Genomic DNA, 16,963 nt, shown 5'->3' on the forward strand with positions numbered 1-16,963 from the left:
AGAGAGTGATCGGCAGTTTCTGGAGACAAGAGCACATTACCTATTGGCGCCCAACATGGGGCAAGGACTCCTGCTTATCCTGACAAGGACTTATTCTGAGCCCTTCAGAGAAGCTAGCCCAGACCTTCTCATTTAAGGATTTATTCTGAGCCCTTCAGAGGAGCTAGACCGGACCAACCCAATTTGGCGCCTGAACAGGGACAAAATGAGACAGAAATTTCTACTTCAGCTGGACCATAGAGATCCAGGGACTATGGAAGTCCATAAAGAAAAGACTAATATAGACTAAATATAGACTAAAGTGGAATGATTGGTGGCTTTGCACATGAAGAATAGAGTGGAAGGATAAGAAAGTAGAGTAAAAAAGATCTTTTGGAAGGCTGTTATCCAAGTGAGAGATGACAAAGGCTTGCCTAGCATAGTGAAAGTTTCTTATCTCGGCAAAAGTTTGGATTAAGTTTCTTTTCTCTGAAACAATGAAAACTGAACATTCAAATAGATTACCAAGGGCAATATTTTTGATGTTCTGAGGACACTTTTGGAAATTGTTCTAGGACCATCTCTTTGAGGCCTTTAAATTCTATAGAAACTCCCACTTACTTAGAGCCTGTATAAAATGCTGATTACAAATCATTCTTGTGTAGCCATTGAAAAAGCCCCTTAAGAATCTTTGCTCTGGTGTTCTAGTTTCAGGCAGTGTTTGTGCTTGAAAATAATCAAACTATACAATAAAGAATTTTCACTAACTCAGATTCACTTCTCCTAAGAGAGATGGGTGGGTGTAGATGATTAGGGACAAAAGGAAAAATAAGTAAAGGGATAGAAAAAGATTATTTAACCTGAATTAAAACCAGCAGGCACTGATGAATTATAACCTAAAATTTTGTAAGAAATAGTAAATGTGATTACTGAGTTAATGTTAATGATTTCTGAAAGATCATAGAAAATGGATAAGAAACCGTAGTACTGGAAAAGGGTAAATATTATACTAATTTTCATAAACAGGGAGATAATTAAACCTGCAAATTATAGACCAGTGAACTTGCTTCTGATTCCTGTCAAAATTCTAAAATATATTATTAAATGGATGGTTTATGAATTTCTAGAAAAGGGAACACTAGGACAGAGTAATGATAAAGATAGTAGCATGAAAGGGTTCAGAAGTCCCACACTCTCCCATGTATATTCTCATAATGATCTAAAGAGGGCACCAACATAAGTACAGTTATAAAATACATTAATATAAATAATATATACTTAAATATATTATGTCAGATATAATATCATTCTATCTATGAATAAATGAAAGACTAAAAGAGCACTAGCCAATTCTGTTATCCCTCCTTTCCCCTTATAAAGTTCTCCAGGATCCCAAAGGATTGGGAAAGTCTTTATAATTTGAAAAACAGACACACACACACAAAAATGAAAACACTGACTTTCATCTCCCTTCAGTTTTGGGGACTTATTAACTAGATGTCTAATTCTATTTAGTGATAACACCTAAGTAGTTTTTACAAAGGAATATTTACTTAAAAGATATAGCAATAACAAATATTCAAATATTTCTTTAGGGTTATAATCCCTCATTATACCATCAAAGTCTATGGGGAGGGAGGAGAATGAGTTTCACAATTTAGCTCAATTCCTTAATAACAATAATCCCACCAAATTCAAATCTGAAGGATAATGGTACCGCATCCAAAACCGTTTCTATATGGGGTTTCCCTGTTGGAATGTTTATAACCATTGGCCTGAATTCTTGCATTTCCATATTCCTATTTCATGAGTTGTAAAACATAATTCCATTCCCCAAACCATTTTTGTTATATTTTCTCAGACCAAAGAGCATTTTCTTTGGAAGAAAAAACAACGCTCTCCCCAAAAGTTAAGGAACTTTGCTTTCTTTTGGATAACATCATTTCATTCTTCCAGAATTTAACAAAAAATATAGCTAGAAACAACAAGGTGTCCCACCAGAAAAGCTAGCATAATTTGAGTTTAATAAGGTGAAGCCAGCAGTAGTTCCACATTCTTATGTGTGACTAGAGACGCCAAAACCTGCCAACACTAAACCCAGAGAAGGTGAAAGCCAGTAGCAAGCACCTAGAAATCAAGGTCAGGAGCAAACAGGACTTGACCTCTGTACCTAAAAGTGAATTTCTCTCAGACTTCAACAATTTGAACAATATAAATAAAAATAAGTTAAGGACTCAAATAGGACATTTAAGAACTTAGATCTCTGGTGATTATGGAACAAAAATAGAAATTAATATGCATATTTTCTTACTTGCATTGGCATCTTTACAAAAATGGACCATGTACTATGGAATAAAAACCTTATAAACAAGTCAACTATAGTGCAATAAATAAGCAATAAAGGACTTTAAAGAAAGAATGCAAATTTAAGTGGAGACTAAATAAATTAATCCTAAATAATTTATAAATCAAAGAACATATCATAGATACAGTAGATTATTTATTTAATAAAATAAAATGACAGCAATGATTATACCAAAATTACTGGGATGCAGACAAAGCAGTTCTTTGGGAAATTATTATATTCCTAAATGGTTTTATCAACAACAACAACAAAAAAGATAAATAGCACATAAATAAGTTTGTTGTGTAGCTAATAAAACTGGAAAAAATAAATTAAAAAAAAACTAAATATATGACCAAAGGGAAATTTTCAAAATCAAACAATTGGAAGCAAAAATTGTTGAATTTACAGGAAAAAAAGAAGTGAGGTTTATAAACAACAATTAAATAGAGAAACTGTTAACTAATCAGATTAAAAAAGAAAAGGGGGAAAAGCCAAATTACCAAAACTAGAAATGGAAAAAAAATATTCAGGACAAATTAAGAGAAAATTTAAAAAATTAATAGAACCTCTTTTGCTCAACTATATGTTGACAAAATTGATAACATGAATGAATTGGATGAATATTTACCAAAAAAGCCAGACTAACAGAATAAGAAAGAAAATATAAATAATACAATTTCAGAAACATAAATTGAGCAGTCCTTAAATGAACCACAAAAGGGGGAAAAAATCCAAGACCAAATACATGGATTTACAAGTGCATTCTATTGAAATTCCATAAACAATTCCACAAAGAAAAAAAATTCTAAATATCTAGCAATAAAAGAAGTACAAATTACAACAGCTTAATTGAAAAATTTTAAAGTATATTCAGTTTGATTCAGTTAATGGGTATTAAGCCCTTGTTTAGTGTCATGTACTGTGTTAGAAGCTAAAGATACAAGGAAAAGAAAGAGAAGGAAGAGGAGGAAGCAAAAGCAGAATCATCCTTGCCTTCAAGAAGTTTATATTCTATAAGATACAGAATGAGCATAAATAAACTAATAGAAAATATATACATAAGTTGCAGCCAGAAAGCTAATGGAATTCTGGGTTAGATTAATAGAGATATAGTACTTGGGCCTAAAGAAAAGATATCCCTATTATGGCACACCATCACTGGACTTCTGTTTTCAGTTTGGGGTACCATATTTTAGGAAGGATACAGTCTGGAAAGAATCTAGCTGAAAGAGACCAGGACATGAAGGGCATTTGAGATCATGCCATATTGAAATCAGTTTTAAAATGTGGGTATATTAATTCTGGAGAAGAGACTAAGGGCAGATGAAGTATTATTGTGCTTTAAGCATTTGAAGGGCTATGAGAGAGAGTTTTGGCTAGTTCTGCTTCACTGTAAATAAAAGGGAGGGAGTACAATTAATTGTACTGCATGTGATCCCATCATATTTTGAAATTCTATTATTCTGTGATACCTATACTACTACATTTAAATCTGCTTTCTCACCAATATCCCAGTTTCTTATTTTTTTCTCATATCTAACAGTGGCAGATAACAGGTGGATAAACATCCTTGTGACATAAAGCTGGAAGAAAACAGAGGAGTGTGGAACCCAAAGATATCATCAGAATTTGAGGGGTCTAGTGTGCTAGTGATGAGCAGTAGATCAATTATCCTAGTTGGAATTGAAGAATCAAGTCTTGCATTTGGAAAGGTGGTGGTCAGGAAGACACTGTTTTGCAGGATGAGAAGTAAAACCATGATAATGATGGCAAGAGGCAGCTTGCCCAAGCCTAGATCATCATGTCCTAGCCACAAAGCTTATTGGTGCTTTCATGAGCCTACAACTTTTTTTGTTGTTTCTATAAATAAAGCGGTCATAAAAGTAAGTTTTATGTTGTTTCATGCAACAAAAAAGTAACTTGCAATTTTAAGTATTTTTTTTAGTTTTTCAAAGCATTTCATATCTATAATCTCATTGGATTCACTTCAACAACCTCAACATAGATGAGTAAAACAAGGCTCAGAAATGTTAAGTGCCCTGCCCAAGAGCTAGCTAGTGGCACATTTAGGATAAGAACCAAGGTTGTAAGGCTTCAATTTCTCTGTTTTTCCCCAAAACTATGCTGCCTCTGATAACAAATAGTCACATCCTGAAAATTACCCTTTTAATTATCTGAGTAAAAAAAAAAAGAAAGAAAACTTCAAATGTAACAATATAAATATTCATTGAATGATTCATTGTAAGAATTACCCTAAATCTTATCAGCTAGGTGTCTCAGTGGATAGTGCCAGACTGAGTCAGGGAGGCTCATCTTCCTAAATTACAGCATCAGACACTAGTTATATGACCCTGGGCAAGTCACTTAACCCTGTTTGCCTCAATTTCCTCATCTGTAAAATGAACTGGAAAAGGAAATGGCAAACCACTTTAGTGTTTCTGCTAATAAAACTCCATACCAGGTCACAAAGAGTTGGACATGACTGAAGAAAAGGGAGAGGAGAAGAGAGAAGAGGAGAGAAGAGAAGAGGAGAAAAGAGGAGAGGAGAAGAGAGGAGGAGAGGAGAGGAGAGGAGAGGAAAGGAGAGGAGGGAAAGAGGGAGGGAGAAAGGAAGAGAATAAGGAAAGGAGAGAGGGAGGGAGAAAGGAAGCAAGGAAAGAAGAGAGGAAGGGAGGAAGGAAGGAAGAGAGAGAAGAAAAAGAAGAAGGCTATATCAATATATTAAGAATCAGTCCTAAGTCTCTTCCTAAAATGTTTGGCTCTTAAAGAGAATAATTCCCTCTATTTTAATATCTCTAAATATAATTGTCTGATAATACCAAAGCTGATTCAATTAGGTGACATGTCCATTATGCGTTGAAGTGGAGATAGAATCTTGTTCTAGGTGCACAAGATGCATGAATTGGATTGATTACATAATTCATCCAGAGAAATACAACAAAGAGGGAAAAGTAACTGTTTTCTCCCTTTTGGTGCCATGTTGGATTTTTTTTTTAATTTAAAGAGATAACATATAAAGTGCTTTGTTGATTTCAAAATATTATAGAGGACATCCCAAAAGTCTTAGTACAGTTGACTTTTAGGACACTTGTATAAATGATAGCTATTATTTTTTATCAAGAGACAGTTCTTAAATGCCTACAATATATAAGGTACTATCTTAACTGTTCTTCCTTATTTAGCACTGAAGATTATTTTTACAGAACAACTAAGGGAGACAGTTCAAATCTGGCCTCAGACTCTTACTGTCTGTGTGACTTGGAAAAGTCACTTAACCCAGCTTGCCTCAGTTCCTCATAATTCATATGCTCTCTCTCTTTTGCTGATAAAAATATTTAGGGATATGGTAAATTCTGAAAGCATTGATTGCTTTGGTTGCAGCTCAAGAATTTTGGTATGGTTCCTCACTGTATGTATGAGGTATACATTCTCATTGCTGAGATTTTATTTTATTAAATTATCTATTGTTTCGATGGTATGTTCTTTGAACCACCAATTCTGTGTGTATACAAGCTAATAGCTATTATTTATATAGCACTTTAAGCAATTGACAAACATTATTTTATTTTTCACCACTCTGAATCTGGGATGTAAGTACTGTTTTATCCTATAAGGAAACTGAGGAGTAAAGTCATTTGCCCAGGATCACAAAGCTAATATCTGAGGCTAGAGTTAAGTTCAGCTTTCTCTGACTGGCTAGCTGACTTGTTCTCTCTCTCTCTCTCTCTCTCTCTCTCTCTCTCTCTCTCTCTCTCTCTCTCTCTCTCTCCCCCCATACATAGACTATACATACATATGTCTGTATGTTTCTGTGTATGTACTATCTAATCTATGTATACTGACTATATGCATAAAAATAAATAATAGCTAGGTCTTCAAAAGTTTTGTCAGTTCTATCTATGTATTCTTCAATATTATTTTTTACCTTCCTACTCACCCTGGAACTCATGACTAAAAGCAAAGAACCATGCCATTTATTTTTGAGTGTCCCCCACTGCTGAGTGCAATAAATTTCACACAGTAGGGGCTTAATACCTTTTGTTTGAATGAATATTGAATAAATTTCTGGTACCTAATGAATCAACTAATAGATATAGTAAAACTTTAATAGAGGATGTGGGGGTGGGGGAAGATAGCACTAAAAAATAGTCCATTTTTTATTGAGCTTGTCTGTTTCTCATTAGGCCCAGCCTGATTTCTTTATGACTTTGGTCATGTGAGCCCATGCTTATTCTCATGGTTGACCTAGTGTGATATGGCCATTTTTCTTTGAAATATCTACATTGTACGTTATAGAAATGTTTGGAAAACACAAGAGGAAATTTTTTTAATCAAAAAATTTTGTATGTATGCAAGTGATTTATAGGACTTCTTATGCTAATATATTCTAATTTTACTATTTGTTCATATGGTGCCTTTCAACAGCATGATTTCCCAGCTGCTCAATTGGCAGTACCTGGTAGCAAGTACAATGTTATTTCCATTTTCTAGGTGGCGAAAGCTGAGCCTTGAGATCATAAGGAAATTGGACACGTTCACATTGTGTCCCAGCTTTGGAGCCGGTAACAGATTCCAGACTGGCTACACTCACTGCCTACCTAGGAAATACCTTATTCCTAATTAAACAGGTAAAGTCCTGCATCTTTGTTGAATTTTGAAATGTGTGTGTATCATTTTGATAATGAAGAAATTGGGAATTTTAAGACTCTAGCAGTCACTTTCTGTTAAAACATTCAGGTGAAATCAAAGATCTAACCTGAACCCCAAAGGGTTTCCTGATGCACCTATACCAAAGGGCAGCTAATTCCCTTCTCCTGGCCATTCATTTTTTGTCTTGCTATTTACACCACAAACTTACATGTCAGCTCAATGAACACATCTTTCTGTCTAGGTGCTGGCCTGTTGCCATCAACTCACTTTCTACATTTCTTGTTCAAAAAATATGAAGATATATAATGACTTTTTACATTGCTTATTCAAAAGATATAAACATGCATATAATGAATATTGAATTTCTCTATTTCTCAAAGGGTCAGGGAGGGGCTGAGGGAAGGAGAGAATATGGAACTAAAAATTTTAATTAAAATATTAAACTAAAAAACATATTAAGAATTGTTTCTAAGCATACATAGGGAGTAAGTGACTACATAGTTATTTGATGAGGATAACTTAGAGTCTGTGTTTACATAAAATAACTACACAGAATAAGTTCCCTCTTGATTCATTAGTTGGCATAAATCTGAATATTCAGCAACACCAATCAGGGCCTCTAGTTTTAGAAATGTTCTCTCTTTGTGCCAAATCAGGCCCATTTTGATAAAAACAAGATGCTCAAAACTTCTTGATAATCAGGTAAATGAACCAAATATATAAGTACAGAAATAGTCATGTAAGTCTAGATTCTGATCAGTAATATCATTCCATAGTGCTTTATAGTCACTAATTCAACATATCTTGGGTCTGGGTTGATTACTTCTCTTCATAACCTATCCCCATTATGCCAGGAAGAAGAACATTGGATAAGTAAATATTTAATTTGGAAGAACCTTTGAAAGAGAATAATTAGAGTTAACAGTACAGCTTTTGCTCCAACTTGACTTATTTTTTTATTATTATTATAGCTTTTATTTACAAAATATATGCATGGATAATTTTACAACACTGACAATTGCCAAGCCTTTTGTTCCAATTTTTCCCCTCCTCCCCACCCCCACCCCCAATGGCAGGTTGACTGATACATGTTAAATATGTTAAAGTGTAAGTCAAATACAATATATGTATACATGTCCAAACAGTTATTTTGCTGTACAAAAAGAATCGGACTTTGAAACAGTGTACAATTAACCTGTGAAGGAAATCAAAAATGCAGGCGGACAAAAATAGAGGGATTGAGAATTCTATGTAGTGGTTCATAGTCATCTCCCAGAGTTCTTTCGCTAGCATAAATGGTTCAGTTCATTACTGCTCTATTGGAATTGATTTGGTCCATCTCATTGTTGAAGAGGGCCTCATCCATCAGAATTGATCATCATATAGTATTGTTGTTGAAGTATATAATAGTCTTCTGGGCCTGCTCATTTCATTCAACATCAGTTCATGTAGGTCTCTCCAGGCCTTTCTGAAATCATCCTGTTGGTCATTTCTTACAGAACGATAATATTCCATAATATTCATATTCCACAATTTATTCAGCCATTCTCCAATTGATGGACATCCACTCAGTCCCCAGTTTCTAGCCACTACAAAGAGGACTGTCACAAACAATCTTGCACATACAGGTCCCTTTCCCTTCTTTAAGATTTCTTTGGGATACAAGCCCAGTAGCAACACTGCTGGATCAAAGGATATGCACAGTTTGATAACTTTTTGAGCATAGTTCCAAATCATTCTCCAGAATGGCTGGATGTATTCACAATTCCACCAACAATGTATCAGTGTCCCAGTTTTCCCACATCCCCTCCAACATTCCACATTACCTTTCCCTGTCATTCTAGCCAATCTGACAGGTGTGAGGTGGTATCTCAGAGTTGTCTTAATTTGCATTTCTCTGATTAATAATGACTTGGAGCATCTTTTCATATGGGTAGAAATAGTTTCAATTTCTTTGTCTGAGAATTGTCTGTTCATATCCTTTGACCATTTATCAATTGGAAAACGGCTTGATTTCTTATATATTAGAGTCAATTCTCTATATATTTTGGAAATGAGGCCTTTATCAGAACCTTTGACTGTAAAAACATTTTCCCAGTTTGTTGCTTCCCTTCTAATCTTGTCTACATTAGTTTTGTTTGTACAAAAACTTTTCAGCTTGATATAATCAAAATTTTCTATTTTGTGATCAATAATGATCTCTAGTTCTTCTTTGGTCATAAATTCCTTCCTCTTCTACAGGTCTGAGAGGTAAATTATCCTACGTTCCTCTAATTTATTTATTATCTCATTCTTTATGCCTAGATTATGAACCCATTTTGACCTTCTCTTGGTGTATGGTGTTAAGTGTGGGTCAATGCCTGGTTTCTGCCATACTAATTTCCAATTTCCCAGCAATTTTTGTCAAACATTGAATTCTTATCCCAAAAGCTGGGGTTTGTCAAACACTAGATTATTAAAGTTACTGACTGTTTTGCAACTTGACTTTTTTTTAATGAAAAAGGATAATAGATGTGCTCCCCACTCTTACACTTACCTACTTCTCATGTCATTAATAAACAACAGACAGGACTGTTGGGCTGAATACTGTGCAGACTCTCAGAAGATAATTTCCTCCTTCTCTTGGAAAACAGCAGATTCCAAGCAAACAATAAGAGGTGAAATACTGGCTATAGATCATGGATTTCAAACATCACAGCTTGGGTCAAGAGAGCAACATGCTGTAGTGAGACATAGGGGTTGAGACAGACAGAGATATAGGGTGAGAGACTGAGACAGGAAGATGTGGGCTCAGATGCTGTCTCCGACTCTTTCTGATTGAGTGACCACAGGCAAGTCCCACAATTTCTTCCAGATTCAGTTTCTGCACCTGTAAAATGAGAAGAAAAAGAGGCTAGAACCCAGTGACAAGACATAGAGACAAAGAGATATAGAGAGAATCAGAGACAGAGAGACAGAGACAGAGGTAGAGAGGAGAAACAGAGACAGATAGAGACAGAGATGGAGAGGCAGAGATAGATAGAGACAGAGAGAGATAGAGAGACAGTATTGTTCTTAGGGTAACATTGCTAAAATCAGCAGATGAACTCTTTCCAAAGCAACAGCAGAAGGGGAGTTCATTATTCCTAATAATTTGCTCCAAATTCCTTCTGTAGGCATATGGATTGTGTTTCCTGTTATCTCTAAAAATACAGTTGTGGTACTCCTGAAAGCTAGCCAAACCAAGTACCTTTCTAATCTGGGGGAGAGCCTGGAGAAGGACCCAATCGTGACCTGAACATCCCCCTCAGAAAAAGAGAAAGGAAGAGAAATGCTTGGCAATTAAGATGTGGTGTAGACTGAGTTTTTACAAATCTCAGACTGAGCTTTGAGTCACTAGGCAATCATAAATCACTTAGCTCTCTCTTCTGTGGGTTTGTGCTGCCAAGCTCTTTTAAAAATCTTTTCTCTTTAGGATTGCACAGACAGCAAAGGATCAAAGAGTCAACAGTTTATAGATATTATGAACTCATCATATTTAGAAACACAAGGATGTGGGTAAAGGTGCTGTTAATAATTCTCCCTCTTCACCATTTTGTTACATGACTTGATAGGGGCCACGATGAGACCTTGTAACAAGTCCAAGTGATTTTTAAAATAAAGCATAATATTGACTATTGAATGGAGGTTAAAAACTTGGCTGACATTCTTTAAGAATTTAAACTCAAGTAGTTAGAGGAAGAGAATAGACAAATACATTCCCTTACTTCAGGAACTATGGGTAAGGGAAGGCAGAATAGAGAGAGGCAATGACAGTTTTGTCTAGTAAAACCTCATATAATTACTCACCTTGGCTTACTAGGGGTTTACTGAGATACTTGATAAAAAATTTGATAAGAAACTGGGATTATTCAAAGTTCCAACTTTGATAATGGATTTGAAAGCCAAGTCCTTGCTTTTAATTGTGATTATCAAGAATATGAAGATTTAAGTGAGATTATTATAGATTTGTGAATTTGGACAGGACTAAAGAGATTATCTAGTCCTTCTCCTTCCCTGAGGCCTGAATCTTCATACCCAGTAAGTAGCCATCTAGTCTCAGCTTGATTATCTCCAGGAAATGAAAATTCATTCCCTAACAAGGTACCCCCAGTGCTATAAAGGGACTTCTTGATGCTTTGAGAGTTTTTTACATTGAATTAAAATCTAAGCTTTGATAACTAGTCCTAGATCAGTTCTCTGGAGTCCTAATACCTCTTCCATATGATGGTACTTTACATGATTCAAGATAGATTTCATTTCTCCCCCTAGGCATTGTATTCCCAGTCTAAGAAATACCAGTTTATTCAACCATTTTTCATATGACATGGTCATTAGACCCTTTACCATTCCAATTACATCCCTCTGAATTTGTTCCAGTTTGTCAATGGTCCTTCTTAAAATGTGTCATATTGCAAAATGTGTGTTCATATGTGCAAAAGAAAAGAGGAAAAACCCAACACCCTCTGCCCCCTCTATCACCTACCCTTTGTCCTGAACACTGTGTTTTTCTATTAATGAAGTCTAGGCTATTTTAGCTCTTTTTTGCTAGATTATAAGCTTCTGGAAGGCAAGGACTATTTCATTTTTTGTTTTTGTATATCCAGGGCCTACCTAGTTCAATGCCTGAAAAAAAAATTAATGAATGTTTGTTGGTGGTTTTATTCATTGGAGACCACATAACACTATCAATTCATTTTAAGTTTCAAGTCCACAAAATTCTTTTTCTTTCTATCCTGAGGGCTTTTAAGTCAAGTCTCTTCTGTCCTTTACTTGATTAGTTGATTTTTTGCAATTGTGTCATCAGTATTTCATTTTTAGGAGCAATCTTCTCTCACCATTGAACAATCTTTTCTTGTTCTGCCTCAGCCGAAGGATCATACTTCACTTTTTAACTGAGGTTGATGGGTGACAGGAAGTAGAATGGGGAATGGTAAGGGCTTCCTAAACTAAATTTAAAGTTTGGGAAATGTAGTCCAACATGTGTTTCTGGCCTTGGTTATGATGAATAAATATATGGTCACATTCCCCCAAGATTCTTATCCTTTAAACATCATCAAATAGCAATTTCCTGATATCTAAATTAAGTCCAGAGAAACTATTTCTATGAAATTTTTTTCTTCTTCTAAAAGATGAAATAGACAGCAAGGGAAGTCAGAAATTTACTAGATGCTTTGACTTTATAATGGAATGAAACTTCCATCAGATATTTAGATGGCTGGAGTCTTTCATGACTTGTATCTTTTGTCTCTGTGCCAAAATTTTTATCTGAATTGGTCATTCATCATCCATATTCTTTATCTGACCTAGTGATCTCCAGTATATTCTCATAAGATGACTTCTATTTCTTTCTCCCTTTATTCTTAGCAAAATGCTTGTTTAATTTGTATTTCCACAAAGGTAGATATCTTCTTATTAACAAGATAACCAGTTCCTGTGGTCTGCATAAATGTTCAGGATTAGCAGAAGCACAGATATCAAAGATGACATCTGAGTATAATAACAAGTAGGGATGTGATAGAACTAGCACAGACTGATTTGCAAAAGCTAATTATTAAATTTTCAATGTGAAAATTTACATCTTGGAAATCAATAAACACTATAATCAGGGCTTGCTTTATTGCTTCATTGATTGCCCAAAGAAAAGTGATGAAGAAAATGTTAACAATGAAGATTAAACTTAAAAGTGTTTAATACATACATTTTTGTCAGGGATCTGGTTGTTAAATATTTACTGAATTGCACTAAATATTTTTACACTCCTGACCCAAAAGCCATAAAACTTGAGCATATAAATTCATCCTCCTGGCAATTACATAACTCACTCTCTCTGTGTCCAATCTAATCACCAGTTTCCTGGTAACACTTTTAAATTTTTGTTTTTGGACGTCCTGGCCCCCACCTATCCTGAATACATATGTGTGTGTGTGTGTGTGTATGTGTGTGTGTGTGTGTGTGTGTGTGTGTGTTTGGTGCAACTCAGTTTTGATATAAGAGCTGACATGACCAGGTTACAACTTTCTCTTGTGGGTCCATACTAAGAACACAAATATGTTTCTAGAGAGCAAGGTACTCTATTTGATTGCCCTATTCCAGGAGTCCCATTAGAAATTAGAAGTCCCATCGTACTAAATCATAGCAACTTTGTTATGTTATATTTACTTACATATGTGAAACCCTTTAATTTAGTTTGTTTGTGGCTCATTCTTTGCATCAGGATATAAATCTTTTAAGTAGTATCATATCTCTTCCCAGATATTTCTTCCTATATATTACACATAATGTCTTTTGCTAGTTATTTGTTATCTTTTCTGATATCCTCTAAAAATTAGCAGTGTCCAACTAAAATTAGCTTTTTTTAGTCACTTTTTTCTCTCTGCTTCTATTTTCAAGTTAAAACTTAAAGTCTTTTTTTTTTACAAAGTAATTAAAAAAAAAAATTAAAGAATCCCAGAACCACATATTGCATTCATAAGGAGTATCTATCTAGCCTCTATGTTAAGGGTTCCAATGAAGGGAAGCTTATTACCTCCCAATAAAGTTGCTTTCACTTTTCTATGTCTCATTGTTAAGAATGGTTTTCCTCCATTTATTGAGCTGAGAGCTGTTTATAGCTTTCATTCATTGTCCATGGTTCTGTCTTCTGGGACAGAGCAGAACAAATCTTTGATATTAACAACTCTTGAGATATTTAAACATAGTTTTCATGTCAATCATATGTCCACATTCTCCAAGGTAAACATTTCCAATTTCTTTAAATAATGTCTCATCCCTTCACCATCACCACTTTGGATACTCTTCAATTTATCACTGCCCCAATAATCAGATTGGCAAAGTTTTGAACAAAGCCTTTTGTTCCTAGTCCTTGGGCATCCTTGGCTAAGACCTCATCTAGCATCTTGTGTGACTTAAGTTCACTTAATCTTTCTAGATCTTAGTTTTCTCTCTTGTAATATGAAGAGAAATTGGATTCTAGATGACCTCTTAGGTCCCTTCCAGTTCTGAGGCATTGTGTTTCCCTTCCTCTGTCTTATATTTATCTACTCATCATCTACTCTTGATCTAGGTTTCAATTTCTCCCTCTCTCCCCACTTCCCTAGAACATTTCATTTTCTGGTTATTTTCTTGTATTACTTTTCTAACCTTTCCTAAGTTCTCTTCATTTGTCCTGGATGATAAGGCAGAAATGTAAAGAATCATTCCCTAAGTTTTCTTTATCCTTTTCTGCCAACAAGGAAATCACCCATGCAGTTAGTTACTGTCTGTTAAGACAAAGGTACCAAGAAAAAACTATAATTTTGTAGTTGAACACTTCTCTTGGTTTCATGTTGACTCTTATAGGCAACTAGGTCATGTGGATAGAATGTCAAGTCTGGAGTCAGAAAGAGCTGAATTCAAATCCAGCTTCAGATACCTACTAACTATGTGACCCTTGCCAAGACACTTAATCCTATTTGCCTTATTCTCCTCAGTTGTGAAATGAGCCGGAGGAGGAAATGGTAAACCATTGGAATTACCTTTGTCAAGAAAAATGTCACATGGGGTCACACGGAGTCAGATAGGACTAAAATAATACAAAAACAACAGCAACCTTATAGACCCATCATGGTACATGGGAGACAAAATTCGGAGTCATAGAACCTGGGTTTGAATCTTGGTTTGTACTTATAATTTACACAACTTTGGTGGTGAGATTTATCTCATCTGCATCTTAGTTTCCTCCTCTCCAAAATGAATGGATTGGACTAGACAACCCTAAGCCCCCTTCCCATTCTATACCTCTTATCTGAACAATAGCTCCTTTCTCACTTATTCCTGTGCAGTGATGGGAAAATCACCTAAATCAGTCCTCAGTTTTCTCACCTATAAAATAAGAGGTTTGGATTAAGTGACCTTGACTTCCAGCTGGAAATCTATAAACTGATGATATTCTAATTGCCTCGGAAGTTCTCAAATAAAATCACAGAGCACTGGGGCTCACCCATTGGTTTGAAACTCAACTCCCTTTCTGCTGCCATCTAGTCCCCAGCCCCCACATTCTAGACCCACTTCCTTATCTCTTTCCCTTTGTGTTCCCCAGAGGTTCCTTGCAGGTGAATAGCATATTTTGTCTGGGATTGAGGATGACCATTAGCTCTAGTCCACTAACTACTAACCACTAAACCACAATTAGCAAACAGAGAGACTGCTGCCTAGAATAATCTACAATTTCCCAGCTTCCCAAGCAATCTACTCACTGACCATTGGTGGAATCTGTTAACTGCTTCGAGTACAGATATCATGGCTGTGTGGGATTGTGGGCAAGGTTGCATTTATGGCCATGTGAGCCTGCAATCCTTTCTGCTAGTGAAATCTGTCCTTTGTATATCATCAGAGCCATGATTAGAAGAATCCATCGTGCCTGTGGCTTCATTACTTTGCCTCAAGGCTTAGGAGCATTGCTTATGAGACTACAGCCAGAGTGGGATTCCTGCTGTTGGAATTGCACACAGCAGGGCTCAGAACTGTGTTGTAGAGCACCCTTAGTTTCCCCACCAACCCTGCTTGTAACCACCTCTCTTTGACTTTTCAAAGAGTCAGCACAAACTCAGATGTAATAATAACAATAATAATAATTTAACTTACTAATTTAATTTTTAAATGTATATTTTGCAAAATGCTTTCCATAAGTTATATTATTTGAGCCTCATAGAAACTGTGCAATAGATCCTGTAATTATCATCATTTTATAGATGGGGAAATTGAGGCTGAGAGGTTAGGTATCTTACTAAGGGAAATATAGTTAGTAAGTGTCTGAGGTAGGATTTGAACTCATTTTCTCCACATTCCAAGCCAGAGAGATGGGATGGCTACATTGGGGTCGAGCCAGTTCTAGATCACAAGACCCACACTAGAAAGCAGCAAGATGGCAAAGAAGAGATAGTACTAGGCTTAGAATAAGAAGGAAATAAGTTCAAATCCTATCTCAGACCCCTTTGCCCAGCTGCCAGAGATGCCAATGTGATGTTGCAATAATGGGATACAAAAAAGAGCCAACAGTAGATGTTCAGGCACTGGGGCTGGAATTCAAGAACACTGGATTTGCCTCTTAATACTTGTGTGACCTTGGTCAAGATATTTGACATCTGTGAGGCTCCGTGCCTCACATGTAGAATGAGGAGATTGAACAAGATGGCTCAGAGGTCCCTTCTAGCCATAAATATATAGTCTTTTGATCCCATGAATGCATACAAATACATACATACATACACTGCCACATAATGTAGTCTTTAGCTAATTGGTGTTGATAGCAAAAATAGGTAGCATTTCTATAACATTTTTAAGATTTACAAATGCTTTTGCATGTTTTTTGTTTCTCACAACAACTTTGGGAAATAAGTCCCATTATTATATCTATTTTACAGTTGAGGAAGTACGGAGGTTGGTGACTTGTCATATACTGCTTATGTCTAATGTAGAATTTGAATATGGGTCATGATTCTAGCTAGGCAAGTCCAGACTTTGTCATTTCCCCCAGGCTAGTGCTCCTAAATTCCAAAGTATATCTGCCTAAAAGGAGATAGTTTACACACAAGAAGGTCCCAACATTAATAAATATAAATTCTAAATCTAAGTCAATTAGAAAGTTCTCTTGTAGGAGTTTGGGACAGGACAGCCTGCTTCTATGGTAGAGAATTGTATTTTATTGAATTTTAGTCCTCTGAGTACACAGGATCAGAGATATAAATCTAGAAGGGGACTCAGAGAAGGCCTAGGCCAAGACCTCCATTTTATAGATGAAGAAACTGAATTCCTGAGAGGCTAAATGAACTACTTAATGTCACAGAGTACACAGGGATTAAGGAGAAGTCCTGGGATTTGAAATGAGATATTTATGTCTCTAAATCAGTGATCTTTCCATTTAATTATACTATCTCCTGCTAGGGGGGTTGGGGGAGAGAGAGAGAGAGAGAGAGAGAGAGAGAGAGA

The 16,963-nt window shown here is 35.7% G+C and overlaps 1 protein-coding gene across 1 annotated transcript in view; it reads left to right on the plus strand.

The window, feature by feature from the left end:
* The first annotated feature begins 6,818 nt into the window (after positions 1-6,818).
* Positions 6,819-16,963, plus strand: part of KIAA1217 (KIAA1217 ortholog) — a 607,564-nt gene continuing 597,419 nt past the window's right edge. Inside the window, exon 1 of the mRNA XM_074266937.1 lies at positions 6,819-6,954. The gene's annotated coding sequence lies outside the window, so the exon portion shown is untranslated. The remainder of the gene's footprint in view (positions 6,955-16,963) is intronic.

The sequence above is a fragment of the Sminthopsis crassicaudata genome, chromosome 5 (assembly GCF_048593235.1).
Source record: "Sminthopsis crassicaudata isolate SCR6 chromosome 5, ASM4859323v1, whole genome shotgun sequence".
NCBI lineage: Eukaryota > Metazoa > Chordata > Mammalia > Dasyuromorphia > Dasyuridae > Sminthopsis > Sminthopsis crassicaudata.